Below are 18,381 nucleotides of genomic sequence, written 5' to 3' on the forward strand. Positions count from 1 at the left end.
GGGGACTGAGGAGAGATGCAACAAGCCAGCAGCAGGCCAGGGAGTGAGGAGGGGTGTGGTGGTGGGGCCGATCAGGGAGGGGACAGAGGTGGACTGTGGATGGGGCCAACACCCCCCCATGGAGTGTCCTCTTTTTTAAATGTTCAAATATGGTAACCCTAGGTATGTGCAGCAAGTCCAATTATGTGCTGGTTCAGCCCTTGAAGCAGGGCATAAGTGGAACTGCAGCACTGCACAAGGCCTTGTATAGGCCCCCTGAACTTGGCTGAATTCCTCCCACTAGGCTTAGACACAGAAACCTACTGGCTTAGTAGGGTTATAATCATTCTGCTAATATTCAGGCTCCTCTCTCACCCAGGCCTATAAATTATATTCTTCCCTTGTATAGTGCCAGCCCTGCTGAAGTTTTATCATCTTCCATGTCCATGGAAGAACATGGGATTTCATTTTAATATAAATGATTGCAGTGTCTCACTGGAGGACAATAATCAAGGGATCCTAAGTGCTGACCAAGCTTTAGAACTGCACGATGCAGTCCTAGCAGCCCAACTATATTGCTACAGTCTGCATATTAGCTATGGCAGAGCTCATAACAGCATAAAAGAGATAAAACCAAAACTATAATAAGTATTACCATGTGGCCTGATTACATACACTCAATAAAACAAGATCCTTGGTATTTAGCGGAGGAGACTCCCCAATAAACAATGTTTGTGTTGCTGACAATCTGAACTCAGAAGGTGAGAATAACCATTTTCTGTATAATGGTATAATGGTAAAGACCCTTATCTAAGAAATGTATAATGGTAAAGACCCTTATCTAAGAAAAAGTGCATTATGAGGAGACCAACAAGCAATAGATGGGACCACTTGCACTGGGGAACTTGCTTCCTTCCTCTTCATGGAAGGCTGTCCCCTTCGATCACAGTCTCCATACCTGCCCTGCAAACAGTGGAAGCTTATCCATGATTAAGGCAAACCAAATTCCTTCTTGATTAGCCATGTATACCTCTCGCAGCCCTTGGTAATGGTAGATGCAAGACTGAGGCAGACATGACTAGTTCAAATTTTTTTTTCTTGAGGTGCAAAGCCCGGTTTAGAGAGAGACCCTGCCTGAAAGGCACAGTCGGTGCACAGAGGAGACAAATGAAAGGCAGAGGAAGAAAGGATCCTCTGCATCAGGCTGCATAGCTGCTGCACAGCCTATCAGGACCCATAATAGGCAGTCTTCCCCAATGGTTGGAGCCAGAGATCACACTAAGGGTCAAGCTGGAATCAGCAACGTGAGTCAGAGCAAGGAAGGAAGTGTGATGTTGCACTCCATTAGCATATTTTCATAAAATCATATGAGTATGAATATAATGTAACTGGGATACACTTCAAGCAAAAGGTCTCTTGTAAGGCATCATTACAAAGCTTATAATCTACTGAATATGGTCATGCTATTTGTATAAATGTATCATTCTTGTATCTGAAACTAGAAATTCAAAATATAACTGAGGCCTTATTGTAATTATGCAAACTGTGGGCCATTAATGGTGGTTTGGAATCTTGATGGCTCCCATTAACTAGGCCAACTGGCTGTAAATGGCCCTGTTTACTTGGAAGCCTTCCTATTTCCTGTGAGTCAGGCCAGAACTAATGGAGAGTAGGGGGTCTCACAAGATGTATGACCATGTCACCTGGTACTGGAATCCATCTTAAATCTGGTGCTTTTCCATTTAGAAGGAGGGGTGAGGATCCAGAGACACAAAAGATTCTTGCCTTGTGCCAAAGCTATAAGGGGATGGAACAGAACAAAGGAGGTTGCAGTCATGAGAAATCCCCTAGTTACCACCTTAGCTAACAAGAACTGTACAGGGGAAAGGATTAGGCCCAGACTAGAAAGGAGTCAAGTTTCTTTCACAGACTAATTGGACCATCTCTGAGGGTGAGATCATACTTGTAAATGCTGTCTTAATGTATTAGGCTTTGAGTTGCATGTTTTGTTTTATTTTGCTTGGTAACTTTCTTAGTTCTGTCTGTTATTACTTGGAACCACTTAAATCCTACTTTTTACACTTAATAAAAATCACTTTTTGGTTTATTAATTAACCCAAAGTAATTAATACCTGGGGCAGCAAACAGCTGTGCATCTCTCTCTGTCAGTGTTATAAAGGGTGGACACTTGGAGTTTACGCTGTATATGCTTTATACAGAATAAAATGGATCTATCTGGGGTTTGGGAACTGCGTAACTGAGTGCTGGAGACAGGAATACCTGCTAAGTGGTTTTCAGTTAAAGCCTGCAGCTTTGAGGGACATGGTTCAGACCTGGCTCTCTGTTTGCAGCACTCTAGCATGTCTGGCTCAACAAGGCAGGGTTCTGAAGTACCAGGCTGGCAGGGAAAATGGGATACTGGGTGCTAGGAAAAATCTCTGTTGACTAAAAAGCCCCTGAGATGAGTGGATCTCAGTTTCAGTGAACTGCAGGGGGCACGGCCCAACCTCTTGGTCTGTGCTGTAGCTGACTGGAGTGTCTAACTCAGCAAGATGGGATTGGAGGGAAGTCTTCTCTGGCAGTGGGGGTTTGTTCTCAGTGGTATCCCAGCACATCTAGTGATAGTCTTGAGGGAGTTTCTGTGACCCAACCCGTCACAGTAGGAACCATGCATGTCAACAGGAGTAGGGAGGAAGTAGGGTAGCAAGAACCAGGGACTTGGTCTCAGGGATCTAGGCAGCAGCAGGCCTAACAACTAGCTGCTCAAAGGGGGGACAGGTACAGGAATCTGTGTAGCAAGTGAAGTCCAGCCAGCACTCTGTCACTAGTCATCTGACATTGCTGAGTCAGCAGGTCTCCCACCCTCCATTGGGTGTTAGGTTATTAGCTGCAGTTCCCTCAGCTGACTTTGCCGTGTGGTGGTGCAGAGGGTGAGGCTCTCGCTTAGCAGACTTGCTTCTGAGATGCATGGCCCCTGACAAATCCACTCTGTAGGTACATGATATGTTTGCATGCCCTCCTCTGTCAATGTAAAGGCTGGTAGTTCCTAGTTCTGCCTCTGCTTATTTCTCAGTACATATTTACCTTGCTCATGCTGGGGTCCCATTGTCAATGGGTTGAGCATTGGCTACTGATGTGCACAAGGGGAGCTATTTTCCTCTAGCATCAGAAGTGCATTCTATCGCTACACCAGACACTGTTAGGAACTCACCACTTGTTGCTCTGCTGGGGGTGTGGGAGCACAGTACCTCTTATTCTAATGGTAGAAGCAGCTACTGAAGTTATTGCTGGTGCCCAGGACAGTAAATATTCCCATTGTCATGGTGCCCTGTCTGAAAACAGTCCTTCTGAAAGCTGTACAGCTTTGATTGTTAGATACAGATTTGTGGCTGCTTAAAAAAAAAGGGGGGGGGGAGAGTTTGCTTTATTTTCCTAAATGAACATTTGTTTACATAATGATAAGAAGTGCTTGCCAGTTACTACTTGTTATTTTAACGAAGGAGTAATGGTATTGGGAATGCAGAACATAGTCAGTTAAGCTGTAGGGAATTGCTGGAGCACATATTTTACAGGCAGATTTCAGAGCCAATTCAGTTCTGCTGGAGATGCAAAACATGGTTTAAACGATCTTTTTACAGTCTGACAAACAGCACAGCGGAACAATGCACCCCTACGCCAGTAACGTACAAGTTCTGCACTTGCCATAAAAATGGGAAAACAGCAGCAACACAACAGAAGAGAAAAATGGAAGAGTGAAAATAAAAAAACAAATCCATGGAAGTGGCCTGCTCCCTGAGAAGTCACTGGTAAAAATCAGGGGCGGCTCCAGGCACCAGCACACCAAGCGTGTGCTTGGGATGGCAAGCCACTGGGGGCGCTCTGCCAGTTGCCACAAGGACGGCAGGCAGGCTGCCTTCAGCGGTGCAGGCAAGCTGCCAAAGGCAGCCTGCCTGCCGTGCTTGGGGCAGCAAAATGCCTAGAGCTGCCGCTGGGTAAAATCTCCCAGTGATTTCACTGGGAGTACAGCTAGGCCAATGCTGAGGAACTGTTAAAATAGCAGGACCAGAGTAAGAATCAGGTCAACGGAAAAACTCCCACTGAGCTGAATAGACATTAGAGCAGAGAAGGGTCTGCTTTTGATTTACCAGGACAGGTTGATCATTTTTATCTTTCAAGTGGATTAGCATGGGTCACTGGCCTCTAAACACAGGGACTGAGATTTTCCACAGGTTTCTAAGGGGATCAGGCACCTAGTGGAGACACTGATTGGGAGCTGAGTTTCTAAATGTCCAAGACACTTGAAAAGTCTCACCCAATGCCAATATTTCAAATTTTTTTTAAAAAAAGGAGGATCATAAAGTACACACTGAACCCCAGCTGTTCAGAGGTTCTCTTTGGATGGTGATATGTCTGGCATACCAACGTAAGGAAGCATCTGGTTTTGTATAGTTTTGTGTCTCACAGGGATCTGTAAATTTGTGCTTTGGAAAAGGGAATATTGTTTTTTTGCATCATTATAAATTCTTTTCTCTGAAGCCTGTGAGCTGAACAGAAGTGCTGGGGATTCAGCTCCTAGGGGATTTTTCTAAACCTCTAGCTCAATCTTGGGTCTTCATCTTGTTATGTTAGATGCAACTGCTCAAACTGTTTTGTCAATAAGTCTTTGCAATATTGTTCTCTCTCTGTGGATAATTCATGAACCAATCATGAGTCCTGTAACTATCTGTGGAGCCTTTCACAGACTGCTGTAAAACTAAATAACTCTTCATAGAGCCCAAAATCTCACCACCTTCTAGGGTTTGGTTTTATTAACAAAGAAACAAAAATTCAGCTTAAGAATTCCTCCCAAAGGCTGTTCCTAGGCCTCTTATCTCAGAAGTGCTCAAATGACACTATATATCATCTCTTTCTAGAGAGCCCTTCCATATCCCTTTAGTCAGGTGGGAATGACAAGTCACATGCCTAAGGGTGTGTCTGCACTAGAGCCGGAAGGTGCAAATTCCAATTTGAGGCGACACACCCATGCTAGCTTGATCAGAGCTAGAAAATAGGTGTGTAGCTGTAGCATCATGAGCAGTGGAAGGGGCTACCTGCCCTGAGTATGATCCCATCTGAGACAATAAATAAGGTTTCTGGGACATGCCCATCCCGCCCATCCCACCACTGCAAAATTTCCTTTATGATTTTAAAGAGAGAAGTAAACATTGTAAAATGGTTGAAATACAAACAAAACTATCTGTCAGAATGGAAGGTTTTGTTTGCCCCTGTAATGTTCTGCAGCTCAGGGCCTGGTTGCCTCTTGTGGCAGCGTCAGGGGATCGGGGTGCTCACTGGACAAAGCTGTCAGGCAGCCTTGCTGGTGATTGTGAAACTGTTACCGAAATACCAGATCTGCCTAGCTGAGAGCCAAGAACAGCCTGACAGGGATAAGGAAAAGATGCTTTATTCTGCAGAAGAAAGGAGAGCCCTGTACCTTGGTACAAAAGACTCTGTTCCATACAAATTTCACAAGCCTTTTATATACTTTTAGACAAAGACCCTTGCGTGTTAACACTTGATTGGTAGGTGTCAAACCCCACACTCTGTTATCTGATTAGTAAAAACTGCTTTGAAGCAAGTTTTCTCTGCTTCAAAAGTTCAGGGTATGTGTCCGTGAGGCTTCTGCTTCCCCCAACTGGCTGCTTGTAAGCTGTTAAGGGGGGCCACCAGTAACTTTCACACAACTGTGCAAATGGCAGGTAAAACCTCCTAGGTGAGGTTCCAGCAAATAAATGGGTAGTCTACAGCTCCAACCTCTTGGCTGAGGACTGTGCAGTCAAGCCATCTGTGCCCTGGCCTTCTAGGTGGGGGCTGTGATTAAACAGTTTCTCTATCAGGCCTCCATAGTAAACAATTGTGGTTGATGGCTCTGGCCTCCAGGTAGGGAGCTGTTCAGCTGAAGTCTATAGCTCAGACTTTCCGGAGGAGAGAGTGCAGATTAAGCAACTCCATCTGGGGCTCAGGCTTCCTGCACGGGCTGAGCCCTGAAACAGTCTTTGGCTCCGGCCTCCTGTTTATAGCTCCGACCTTCCAGGACGAGGGCTGAGCCAGGAACAGTCCATGGCTTGGGCCACTTGGTTGAGGACTGAGCAAACAGTCAGTGTCTCTAGCCTAAAGTTTTGTGCACCTCCAGACCTGCCTATGGGCCATGGTTAGGGGGACCCCAGCCCACCTTGCTCCACTGGGTCCCAGCCCAGGGCCCTTGAAGTGATGGGCAGACCAGTCACAGAGTCGGCAGGGGAAACATGGGGTCACAGCCTTATTTCCATGGGCTACTTTCTACCGGTTCTTGGTGGGGCTGCTCTGTTGCCTGGCTCCCAGTGTCACTGTTGGGTGGTCTTTCTTTCACTCCCTCCATCCACCTCCCGGGTGGTGTCTTGCATTTTCTCCACACTGCTGGTTGCAGACTCTGCTGGTGGCTCAGCTCCCTGGGAAGGATGTCTGCCTCCTCCCCTGGTTTAGCCCCAACAACTGAGCTCCTGTGCTCTGCTTTTATACTTCCTGTCCTGCCCTGCAAAGGGGGAGGGGGGGGAAGATGAGGTTCCCTGCACCCAACAGGGTGAGTTAACCTCCTCTGTACCGGAGTGAGATCACTGTCACTGTACAGACCCAAAATGAGTTTTGTTGACTTTTCAAGTTGTCAAAAAAATTAAAATGCCAACAAAAAAAATCCCCTCATTTTGGGTGTGCTCAGTTCTCATGTTCAGGCATTTTGCCACAATTGTTAGGGCTAGAAACTGTGATGCTTCTCAAGGGTACCCAGGTTTGTGAGACATCTTAATATCATCCGCCCAGAGCATGAGGAACCCTTGTGTGCATCTGGTATGGGTCAGCTCTCTGACCCCTCTGGCAACACAAGCATTCCTCTCTCAGCCTATGCAGGCGCTGCTGTCCCTCTGAAAGTTAGAGAGGGATACATTCCGACCTCCTGAGCCCTCCAAGCATCTCCCTAGAGAGTGTCCAGCCCCCGGTCCACTGGATGGTCACAGTATTCACAGATTTACTACTCCCAAAGAAGTAGTACATACAGGGGTGCTGGAACAATTTCTGTAGTGGGGGCGCTGACAGCCATTGAACCAAACTGTAACCCCAGAAATATAATAGTAACCACTTCAAGTCGGGTGGGAGGGGGTGCAGTAGCACCCCCCGCAATGCTAGCACTTATGACTACATACCGTTTTACCAGATTCACCTCAGATCACCACTCCATTTAACACAACATTTAGATAATTTCGATATTACTATAAGCATATTTAATAAAGACAATATATTTAAATGGTAGCAAGTAGAAGTGTTGGAAACAAATGTGTAAAATAAAATCTAAGATGCATTCTAGAACCTAGGCTTAACTAGATACTTTCATTTCATATGCATAGACTTGGAAGAATTAGATCATCAGTTAATGTTGGTAAATGGCAATTTCACCGTTCACACACAAACAAGTTTACAGATAGTCAAAATAAGAAAAATGCTGCTTGAAAACTCAAGAGTTTAAAGATATTTACTGTGAATATTTGGAAATATGATGTTGGCAGTTTGTGTTTTAATTGTTATGAAGCTTTAACTTTTGGAATCTCAGTGTCTGTCATTAAATAATTCAGAATTTCCCACAACTGTGAACATTTAAATCAATACAAATAAAACCCATAATTCTGCGTAACTAAAAATGTAAATCGATAAGAATTTTAAAAAATGCTTCAAAATACCATTTATACTTTGTCATAAGCCAAATATTTTTGGTAAAAAAGGTGATACAAAGTGCAGGGGTCGGCTTATAAACAGGTCTACACCGAAATTTGATTATTTTAGACTCTATGTAATCATTGAATTGAATATCTAATACATTGTCATTTTGTTTACCTGGAGCGTCTGCAGGCATGGAGCCCTTCGGCTCCCTGTGGCCACGGTTTGCTGCAGCTCCCGTTGGCTGGGAATGGCAGACTATGGACACAGGGAGCTGAGGGGCTCCATGCCTGCAGATGCTCCAGGTAAACAAAAAGTCCAGGCCTACTAGCGGCTTAAACTTTGGCTCCTGGCTCATTAGGGTGCCAACCTCAGAAATACAGGGTCAGCTTATGAAAGGGTCATACAGTTTTTGCTATTTTTACCTAACCATCTTGGGGGGATCAGCTCATAAACGATCAGGCTAATGAACAAGTATAGACAGTAATCAATATTATCTGTCAAAATTTAAAAAAAGTAATTTCTGCCAAGCCTACATATAGAGCAGAGTGGACCCAGAGGCCTTCCAGCATTTTTCAACCAAGCCTGGATGTGATCCTTTTTTCATGAGACCAAATATGCTACCAGCTTGTACCCTAGATAAAAGGCACACAGTATTCTTTTTGCATCCATATATATATAATACACATATATACACACACACCAAAAAAGCCTTCATATTTACTCAAACTGGACAACCTTCCTGCTGTATATTCCTTCTGATCTTTTGTCAATTTCACAATCTTGATTAAATGGTATCTCAGTACGCAAATATTGACATTGTGAGAAACAACACACAAAGAACAGAGAGAGAGAAGCATCTACTACCCGCTGCCTGAACAGACTCCGTCCAAGGCAAGTCACCTCCTAGTGATCTGTCTTTAACTTCAAGGTACTAAGAATATAATTTCCAGTGTAGATACATACTTCTTAAATATTCTCCATACTTGTATGTCACATGATGACCAATGGGCTACTGGCTCTCAGTAGAAACCTTACATTCCACCTTTTGGAAAATTATCGTTCATATATTTGACCCAGGGATCCCTGTAAAGTGTATGCCTCCAGGGGCTTAATTTGTAATGAAAATACTTCTGGGGCTCAAGCAATTAGGTGCCAGGACTCAAGCAATTATTTTACATTCATAATGAAGCAAGCTCAGAGTTTCCAGGACTACGAACTGCCAAGCCTAGAGGTGCCTGAGTTCCTCCCTGGCACAAATTAAGCCCTATGCCCCTCCCTGCCAGCTCCCTGTGCCCTCTGCTAGTTGCCACCAAGAGGTTACTGGGTCACAGAAATGCCCCTTAAAAAAAGCTGAGCTTCTCATGCTGCCAGGAAGTGGTGTTTTCAGAAAAACACCAGAAATCACAATATTAACAATCAAAATCTCAAAAGTTGGCAGCATTTCAACAAGAAGAGGTGCACAGGAAGATCAGGCATGTTTGCATGTTGAAAGCAATAATATCTATATCTGTATCACTATGACAGAGTGTGACTCACCACCTTGGCACCTCCTGCTGGTCATGCTAGGAATTAGCTCTTAGTTGCCAGTGCACCTTCCTCCAGTGGTGTCTCATCGCTATCAGTTCTGCTCCACCTCTAAAATCTGCATCGCCTCCCCCCAGACCACAGCACCCTTTTCTGGGCACAGCGCCCACTCCACTTTCTCCCCTTCCGGGGGAACCTGCTGTCTTTTGTCCATCTACTTGCTGCTGCAGCCTGTGGTCTAACCCCTCACCTCCAGGGGTAAATTGCAGTCCAACTACTGACCACACTCATTGTGGTAGGTGGCAGGGAAGGAACAGGGCCACCTGCTACTCCAGGCCCCAACCCAGGGACCCTATAGCCAGCAGCTATGTGCTGCTGCTCCTCTAACTCCCACCACCTATTTTCCTAGGCCACTTCCCCACAGCCCTATCACTTTCCCAGCCCTTTATATCAGGGTCCTCAGTCTGGCAGTCCTTAGGCTGGAGCTCCCTATTGATACCCTGACCCTGACCTCCTCACGCTAACATACTACACTAAGGCAGCCATTCCTTCTCCCTTACACTCCAGAGAGAGACTGACTCTGCTCTGTTGAGCAGCCCTTCTTATATGGCCCTCCCCACTCCTGATTGGCTGCTCCAACAAACCTTCTCCTGATTGGCTCTCTACAAGCCCTCCTCCCACTAGCTGAGTTTTGTACAGCCTCCCTGAGGGCTGCTTTAATCCTCCATCTACCTATGTGGAGCAACCAGCCCACCACAATTACATTACATATAGAAAGCATAGCAATGACTCATTAATTGATATCTTAATTTTATTCACCAGTGAGTTCAGGTACTGCCATCTGATTAATTAGTTCTTGATTTTTAAATTTTACACATTCTCTGCACTCCTGGAGTTTGATCAGTCTCAGATACAAATTTGGTGAAATACCAGAAGAATACTTGTTCAAGCATAGGCTATCAGAATGGAAGCAGGAATTACTGCAAGTCTTACTAAACAGATTGTTTTAAAAACACTTCCTGGGATGTTTTGGAAGACTCAGAATGTTTGGATTATTTAGAGAAACTTCTTAACTTGTGTTTCTTGGAATGCCAAGTTTTTCAAGATCCTCTCCCTTTGTACAATAGATATTGCTAATGTCACCTTACACATACACTTAGTGACGTCGTACCCACACATAGGCTTAAGTCATCAAGTGTGTATAACCTTAATACAAGCACATACGGAAGTGACCTCCTTCTGAACATTTTAACAGATTGTTTTGAGAGATGAAAAATCCTGCATATCTTTCCTCCGTTGAAGATTTTAATGTCCCTTAGTTTGACTAAATGTCTTTGAATTACCTCCATCGTCTATATAAATCATGGTGAAAATGTCATAAGATCTTATCTAAGTATGGAGTTTCAAAAATCAATATTAAATGACATTTTCTTATAGTTTAAAGAATATATAATTTCTCCTTAATATTCATTATATGCTGGTGCTATCTTTACCAGACATATCACATCTTTTCCTTATGTTCCTCATTTGCCCTGAATATAAAGTGAGACCAGGCATTTTTTCATTCATCCACATTTCCCTATCTTTAAGATAAATTGCTTACTGTGTCTCCGTTGCTGTATGAACATATCATTACAACAACCCCCACTTTCACTTTGCAAAGCTCCCATCATTCTCCTTCAAACACCATCTGGCTTTCTCCCAGGCTGCCCTGTGTTCATATGGAAAACTCATAGGGGTATGAGGAAATCAGTAAAGCTACTACTTTATCTGTCCTCAGATCTCTCCCAAGGCTCATCTTTGCTAAAACCCTGACAGCCTGATCATGGTTAGACAGAGTGCGAGCTGAAACTACTGCTTAGGATGAAAAAATGTGCTTCTTTCACTGTTTCATTTCCCCTTTCCTGCTCTCATCTGTTTGTTTCATTCATCTGGTTAGAAACCAAGAGAGTAAGCCTCATAGGCACTAGCTTCCTCTGAGCCCATGGGGTGCTCAAACCTCTGCTCTGCTCCAGGCCCCACCCCCATCTCCCCACCCATTCCCTGCCTCTTCCCACCTCTCCCCATGTCTTCTCACCTAGTTCTGCCCGCTTCCCTGAGCACGCATTGTCCTCCCTACTCCCAGAGCCTCCTGCACACTGCAGAATAGCTGATTGCTTTTGTCGGGGGGGCCAGCAGTGGGCAGGAAGCACTGGGAGTTTTGGGGGAGCTGGCTGCGGGTGGGTGCTAAGCGCCTGCTAATTCTTTAATTCAAGGAGTCAGCCTCTATGGTAAGACTTCAAAGCAGGAATCAACTTTGTATTTGTACAGAGTCTCCTACCATAGGTCAATGATCCCTGATGGGTTCTTCTAGGATCTGCTGTAATAAAAATAACCACAGATCTGTGGTTTGTCAATACAATTAATAAACATTTCAGGAGTCGTGTAATGCCACCCACTGTAATGCTGCACAGGAGGTTGAACTCTGAGACCTACTAGAGCCCAAGCACCCCAAGAGCAGTAAAACATTACTCGTTAATACCAGCCCTACCCCCCCATAAAATGATAAGGGGCAGCAGTATGAAAAGAGAGTTAGAATAGCCAATCTGTGTGGGAAAAGCTTATGTTTAAATTGGCCATGGTAGAGGAAATGACTGGGGAGCTATTACCAGCAATCTGAGATGAATGTAATTTAAATGTCTGTGACAGAGAGACATCTCAGTCTACTGTAGAATTTATGTTCGGTTACCTGGAGCTTTTAAAAATGGAGGGAAGCTGGGACATTTGTTGAATAACAAGTGTCTATTCATACAGTATTGTTTTAGTAGCAGTATTGTGTGCTGGCAACAGTGGGATTGTATATAGGTGGAAGGGACTGTGTTATAGGCTATGGAGTGTACAGCAGTCAAAGTCTTTTGGAAGTGAGTAGAAAGAAAATAAATGCTGAAAAGCTTAATTAAACAAATGCCTTTCTTTCCAAATAGTATATACTGGGAATCTGAATGGGGCTTACATTTCTCAGAGAGCAACAGATTTTTGTAAGAAAATACACAGAAGATAGTAAAGATGGTAAACAGTTATATTAGGCCCGTTCCACTTCCATTCACACAAGTTGTCATAAACATACAGCTAAGGGTAGCATAAAATCCGTCCTTTATCTGTAAAGGGTTAAGAAGCTCAAATAACCTGGTTGGCACCTGACCAAAAGGACCAATAAGGGGAGAAGATATTTTAAAATCTGTGGGGGAAGGTTTTTGTTTTGTGCTCTCTTTATGTGTTCTCTCCGGGACAGCGAGAATAAATCTACTAACGCCATACCTGAGCTAAACATCTAAGATTACAAATTGTAAGTAATAGGAAGGAAATGCATTAGATTATCTTTTGTTTTAGTTTGTAAATTTTCCCTAGGCTAAGAGGGAGGTTTATTCCTTGTGGGTATTTTTTGGGGGGGAACTTTAACTTTTTGCCTAAAGGGGAATCCTCTGTGTTTTGAATCTTGATTACCCTGTAAAATTACCTTCCATCTTGATTTTACAGAGTGCTTCTTTTACTTTTTCTTTATAATAAAGTGCCAGATTGTGCCCTTTCATATAATTCACTATAATTTTATCTAGATAGCTTTTTATAAGGTCATCCATCACTGTGATATCAGAGCACCTTTCACCAAAAATGCTTTATTAATCTTCAGTGTCTCATACAAGGTGACTTCAACTGCACTAGTTTGAACAACATTAACAAGGTGCTTTACAGCATCAGCAGAATACTAAACTAGAAGACCTGGGTTAATCTCTACAAAGAACATATGGCTGTGATTCTGGCAGACTAGGTGCCAACTGATGCCCAGGCCCAGAGCCTCACAGAACACTGACAAATGCATAGCGGGGAACTAGTCTGGCTCACCTGCAGGTTAGTGTCATTAAAAAAGATATTAGTGTTATAAGAAAGTGCTTAGGCTTTAAGGATTGCTTGTAGGATGCTGTGTATATTCATCTTACTTAAAATATCTGTTTCCCACTGGTATAAAGTTATATTGAGTGTTTGCATTGTAAACCCCTGTTATTGTGTAACTCACCAAACAGGAAAAGAAGCATTAATTAAGGTATAGTGCTCATCCTGCACACAAGATGGCCCATTGAAAGCAAACAAGATATTGTGTAGCATGATTGCATTCCTCACTCTCTCCAGGAAGGGGAAACCTGCACAGGAACTCATCCCATCAGCTTGGATTCTGGGGTGAAGGGGATAAAAATGCCTGACAAGGAGAAACAGGGGTCTCTTTCTGGTGTTTGGGCTTGCAGGGGCAAAGATTCCTAAATATAAGCAAGAGATCCCCATGCTGCTTGGCATGGGTGAACCCTAAAGGACAGATAATATTTGTGACAAAGTCTGGCTGGACAGCTGCAGGAGAGTGGTGGAAGGCAGGTATATTACACTAGAATGATAAAGCCCTTTTCCCTATAAGCTAAGAAGAAATGACCTCTGGTCAACTAAGGACAACTGAGTCAAATTAAGGAGTGCTTGAGACCTTAGCCTCCTCCCCTCTTTCTGGTGAGAGAGGAGGAGGAGAGACAAGCCGCTGTATGGCTTGTGACAACAGGGAGATTGGCTTCTCCCTGGTGAGAATCTGCTCCCCTCCCTACAGGGGAAACAACCAAATTGAAAGTCTGTTTAGGGAAAGGACTGACACCCCAAGGCCACTAAACCACCCCCACCCATGAAAAGGGAACCCCCTTTATTTTGTGTTTGGGAATTTGTTTCATTTGTTTGGTGGAGGAGCACTCATTGGGCCTGCCCTGAGGCCCGCTTTGAAAATACAGATAAACACAGAGTGGAAAGACAATTGCTGTCCATAGTGGGGCTGATTTACTCCAGGACTCACCTCTACCGGGGGTGTGAGAGTGTGTGTGCGCTCTAATCCTAAAGAGATGGAGGAGGTGCCTTGCAATACTTCTTTAATCTAAGACTGTAACTCACTTGTGTGTGTGTGTGTGTATCTATGTTTCCTGTTTTAACCTTGTAAATAACTCATTTCGTCTCTTTGTTAATAAATCGTTAGTTTGTTTATCACAGGATTGGTTGAGTCTCTAGTTTGAGATCTGAATATAAATGACCTGGGGTAAATGACTGACCCTTTGGAAGTTGCCTGAATATTATTGTGACTTTTGGTATAAAGCAGGGGTTCTCAAACTGGGGGTCAGGACCCCTCAGGGGGGTCATGAGGTAATTACATGGGGGGCGGTTGCAAGCTTTCAGCCTCCACCCCAAACCCTGTTTTGCCTCCAGCATTTATAATGGTGTTAAATATATTTTTAAAATATATTTAATGTGGGGGGGGTCTCACTCAGAGGCTTGCTGTGTGGTAGGGGTCACCCATACAAAAGTCTGAGAACCCTGGTCTAAAGTGACTGTTTCCCACATAGTCCAGCTTGCCTGGATAGCAAGATAGACTGGAATGCCCAAATCTGTGACTCCATGGTAAGACTGTTATAGGGGTTTAGGAGTTCACACTTATTACTGGGTTCATGAAATCTAATTATAGAACATACAGCCAGTTTGGGGGGTCTGCCCTGGGGTTGACAGTCATGTTTGTGAGCCACTCCAGACAGTATGACAATGACCCTGGCATATATCCCTTCATAGAGCAGCATAAAGTGGTGTAATAGAATCATAGGGTTGGAAGGGACCACAGGAGGTCATCTAGTCCAACACCCTGCTCAAAGCAGGACCAATCCCCAGATTTTTACCCCATATTACTCTTGGAAAAACAAATGAATCACTAAAAACAAGATGGTCCTCAGTGTTCTTTGTATACTTTGTGGCACAATTACAGAACTCTCTCTCTCCTGTGTGACCATTTAATTCCCAGGTAAGTGGTGAGCGCTAGCTACTCAGATGAGTAGGTTCCCATCAATGAGAGGGAGGGTTCTTCAGTCTGGCAGAGCAGGTAGGCTCTGAATGATTAATTGATGAATCTGCAACACCTCTCTGAGAGGAGAAAAGTAAACGTTTTCTAAATACTTTAAAAAAAAAAAAGAAAAGAAAAGAAAAGAAAAAGACCCTTAGAGAGAAGTTTTAATATATTACCTACATCAGCTCTAAGGAACAGATGGGAGCCAAGAATTTTGTTTTTCCTGAAGTGGTAGTGACTAAGCAAATGTACAATATTCTGCATCAGGCACATTTATGCATAAAAATATCTAATCTTAAAATCTCAGGTCATTTAGATAGATATAGTTTCTCTACATTTTAATATGGCATTCTCTATTAAAAAGAGCGCATCCAGAGTGTATAATTTTATTTTTGTGCTGTTTATCCATTGCATTTAATTAATAGTAAGGTTGTGTTCCTTTTCTGAAAGCTGTTAGTTTTCATACATTCTGCCACAAATGCACTTTAAAGTTCAACCATTGTACACAAACCGATTATCTCCAAAATGCCATTGCACAAAAGATTGCTGCTTTGTATCACTAATAGTACTAATAAGCCTTCAGCCATCATTCATGAGACAAGGAACATCCTCAGTAATGTCTCCATTCAGTTAATAAGATGCTCTAAGCACTTGACCGTTTATTTTTAACTTTGTGTTTATTGAACAGGACCTGTTGGTATCCACGTGTTAGCAATACTCATACTCTGAACGGTCATAGATCCACTGTCCTCCAAGGAACATTCTCAGTCATAGGCCAGCACTAATGTCAGAACAATAGTTAGCAAGGAGGAGACTAGGGAGAGTTAGAGGAAGTGCAGAATATGGAAGGTTTTTTTGGTGGTGGGCAGCACTCTTCCTTAAAGCTCACTCACTCATTCATTCCAGACTGGATTTGATCAAAACAGCAGAACTGAATGATCTCCAAGCGTGAGAGGGCTACTCACATTCTCCCCTTCCTCCAGGCGAGATCTCAGCCTTGCAGCATGGACAGCATTCTACCATAGAAATGACTGAGTCCCTCTGGTCTGTTGCTGCTACCCCACCTGAACCCTTTTCCTGGGCTTCTTGCCGCAGTGGAGCCAAGACAAGAGGCTCGAACAGGCTCTGCAGTTATGATGAAAGGATGCATGCCCGTCTGCTCTAATCAAGGAACAGGCCTGCTAGCTGCCTGAACTGGCCAGTTGTTTGCTTCCCTAGTTGGCCCAAGGTGTTAGGGGAAGCACGTTTCATTAATTTCGGTGCTAATCCTTCATACTACTTTGAAAAATCTCAAGTGGACAGACCACTTTCATTGTCTCTGTCATGCTACAATATAGTTGGGGGCCATACTATATTAAGTTTATGAATCACTGTGGGCCAGGGATTGTATGCTCCAGGATCCAAAACATGTGGTGTGTGGAGGGGAAAAAAAAATGATTAAGGCAAATCACTTGAATTGTAAATACCCCCACAGAGTTATTGCCCTTAGAGAGGGGTGCATATATTGATGCAAACTGCATTTTCCAGAGATCAGAGTGCTTTTGGCATAAAAAGGCTGAGTTTAAACTGCTCACAGGATCTTCATTTGATTCAGCAAATGGACAGGACCTTCTGTCCAAAGGGAAAGCTCCAACACTTGTGGCAGGATTGGAAAGACTTAAGCTTCCTAAAACCCCATAATACTGATGGGCGATCTCTGGTAAGCTTATAGCATGCAGATAGGAATGTCTATAGGCTTTCCTTGCTGTAGGGCTTTTTACCTTGCCAACGATTGTATTTTGTTTTGTGAAGGCTGGTTGGTAATTGGTATACACTGTTGTAGCCCCTGGAGAAAGACTAACTGCAGGTGCTGTACCTCAGTCAGACCTGCTGTGGAAATTGCAATGAGGTGCATAGGGACTGCAAGATGAACCCCAGTCCTGAGGGTTTCAGGCACCTAAGGTTTCAGGCTCCTAGTTGTCACCTCTTAAGTGAGAGCCCTCAGGGAAAGGGAGGGAGTTGTCAAAAGTGCAGTTATCCCTAAAACTGTGACAGGGCCAAATGACACAATAAGACATGTTAAAACTGAAGACTTTGCACTATTGTTGCTTCAGAAGGACTTTCAGGAGGATGAATTTATGAAAGAGAAGAGGACGTCAGTGAACAGTTCGCAGAACTTACTCTGGTCTCTTGGAAAGAATTATTTCCTGAGGACACATTTATCTTTTCCTTTTCACAACAATCTTTGTAAGAGCTGAAAGTGTCTAAATCCCTTCTGTGGCTGGCTCTCCCCTCTGTGAGCAGTTTGCTTCGGGCAGAAAGAATTTTAGAATTGGCATTGGCCTTTACATTTGATTTTTCTGTCATCATGGCATGAACTCAAGTCACTTTATTATGATTTGGGGGAACAGCCAGTAACTGTGGCTGAGAAAAGGAGATTCATAAAGAGCACTTTATGAAATCATGGCCCCACTCCCACACCCTTACACTAAATTGAATGGAAGATGTGTGGCTAAGGCTCTTGGAGTGTTTCCAAACCTTCACCCTGGCATCAAAAATTAATTTTGTCTTATCTGTGGGGGCTGTTTGTGTGACGTGGACAGGTTTTCCAGTTAGTGCTTTAGTCCAAAATGTGGGTCAGTATAATAGAGAATGAGGCATAACCTGCCTTGCACTTAACCCTTTTCTCTAATGCATTATAATTCTCCTTAATTTTAAATATTTCTAATAATGCCATTGCTGAATTGTCAGGTTATTGCTTTATTGGTGAGGCTTATATGTATGATATGATGTATATATATGTATGTAGGATAAAACTTATACAGTACCTGCTCCAGAAGAGTGGCTCCAGATCACCTAACCGAACACAGATCAGAGTCACAGGTCAGATCTCTTTTTTCCTTACAGAGGGTCCCTATTCACAAAATGGAAACATCACTTTGGGAAGGGAAACGGAAGCAGCAATGGAAAGATGAACCAAAGACACTACATAGAAACTACTGGGAATCACTGAAGTCACAAATATACACAGTGTAAGGACTTTATCAAGTAGTGGATAGGGTGACTGAAAAGAACACAATTTGAAAAAACATTAAAATGTGGCTTCAATTACAATTACTTCCTCTTACTAGTTGTAAGATAAAGATATATGGAAATGTTGAGGCTACTAGTGTAGATGAGGGCAATTTCCAGCAGACAGCGCCTCAGTGAGGATGTACGGTGGGCACTTTAATTGTTGATGAACTAAAATCTTTTAAGGGCGTATGTTTTGGACTCCTGTTCTTGAG

The 18,381-nt window shown here is 43.5% G+C and overlaps 1 long non-coding RNA gene across 1 annotated transcript; it reads left to right on the top strand.

Annotated features, from left to right (window-relative positions):
* Positions 1 to 2,426: 2,426 nt before the first annotated feature.
* Positions 2,427 to 17,944, top strand: LOC115652735. The gene is made up of 3 exons (XR_004000718.1): positions 2,427 to 2,632; positions 14,900 to 14,907; positions 17,935 to 17,944. It is a non-coding gene; the product is annotated as an uncharacterized LOC115652735 (long non-coding RNA).
* Positions 17,945 to 18,381: the final 437 nt, after the last annotated feature.

The sequence above is a fragment of the Gopherus evgoodei genome, chromosome 5 (genome assembly GCF_007399415.2).
Source record: "Gopherus evgoodei ecotype Sinaloan lineage chromosome 5, rGopEvg1_v1.p, whole genome shotgun sequence".
Lineage (NCBI taxonomy): Eukaryota > Metazoa > Chordata > Testudines > Testudinidae > Gopherus > Gopherus evgoodei.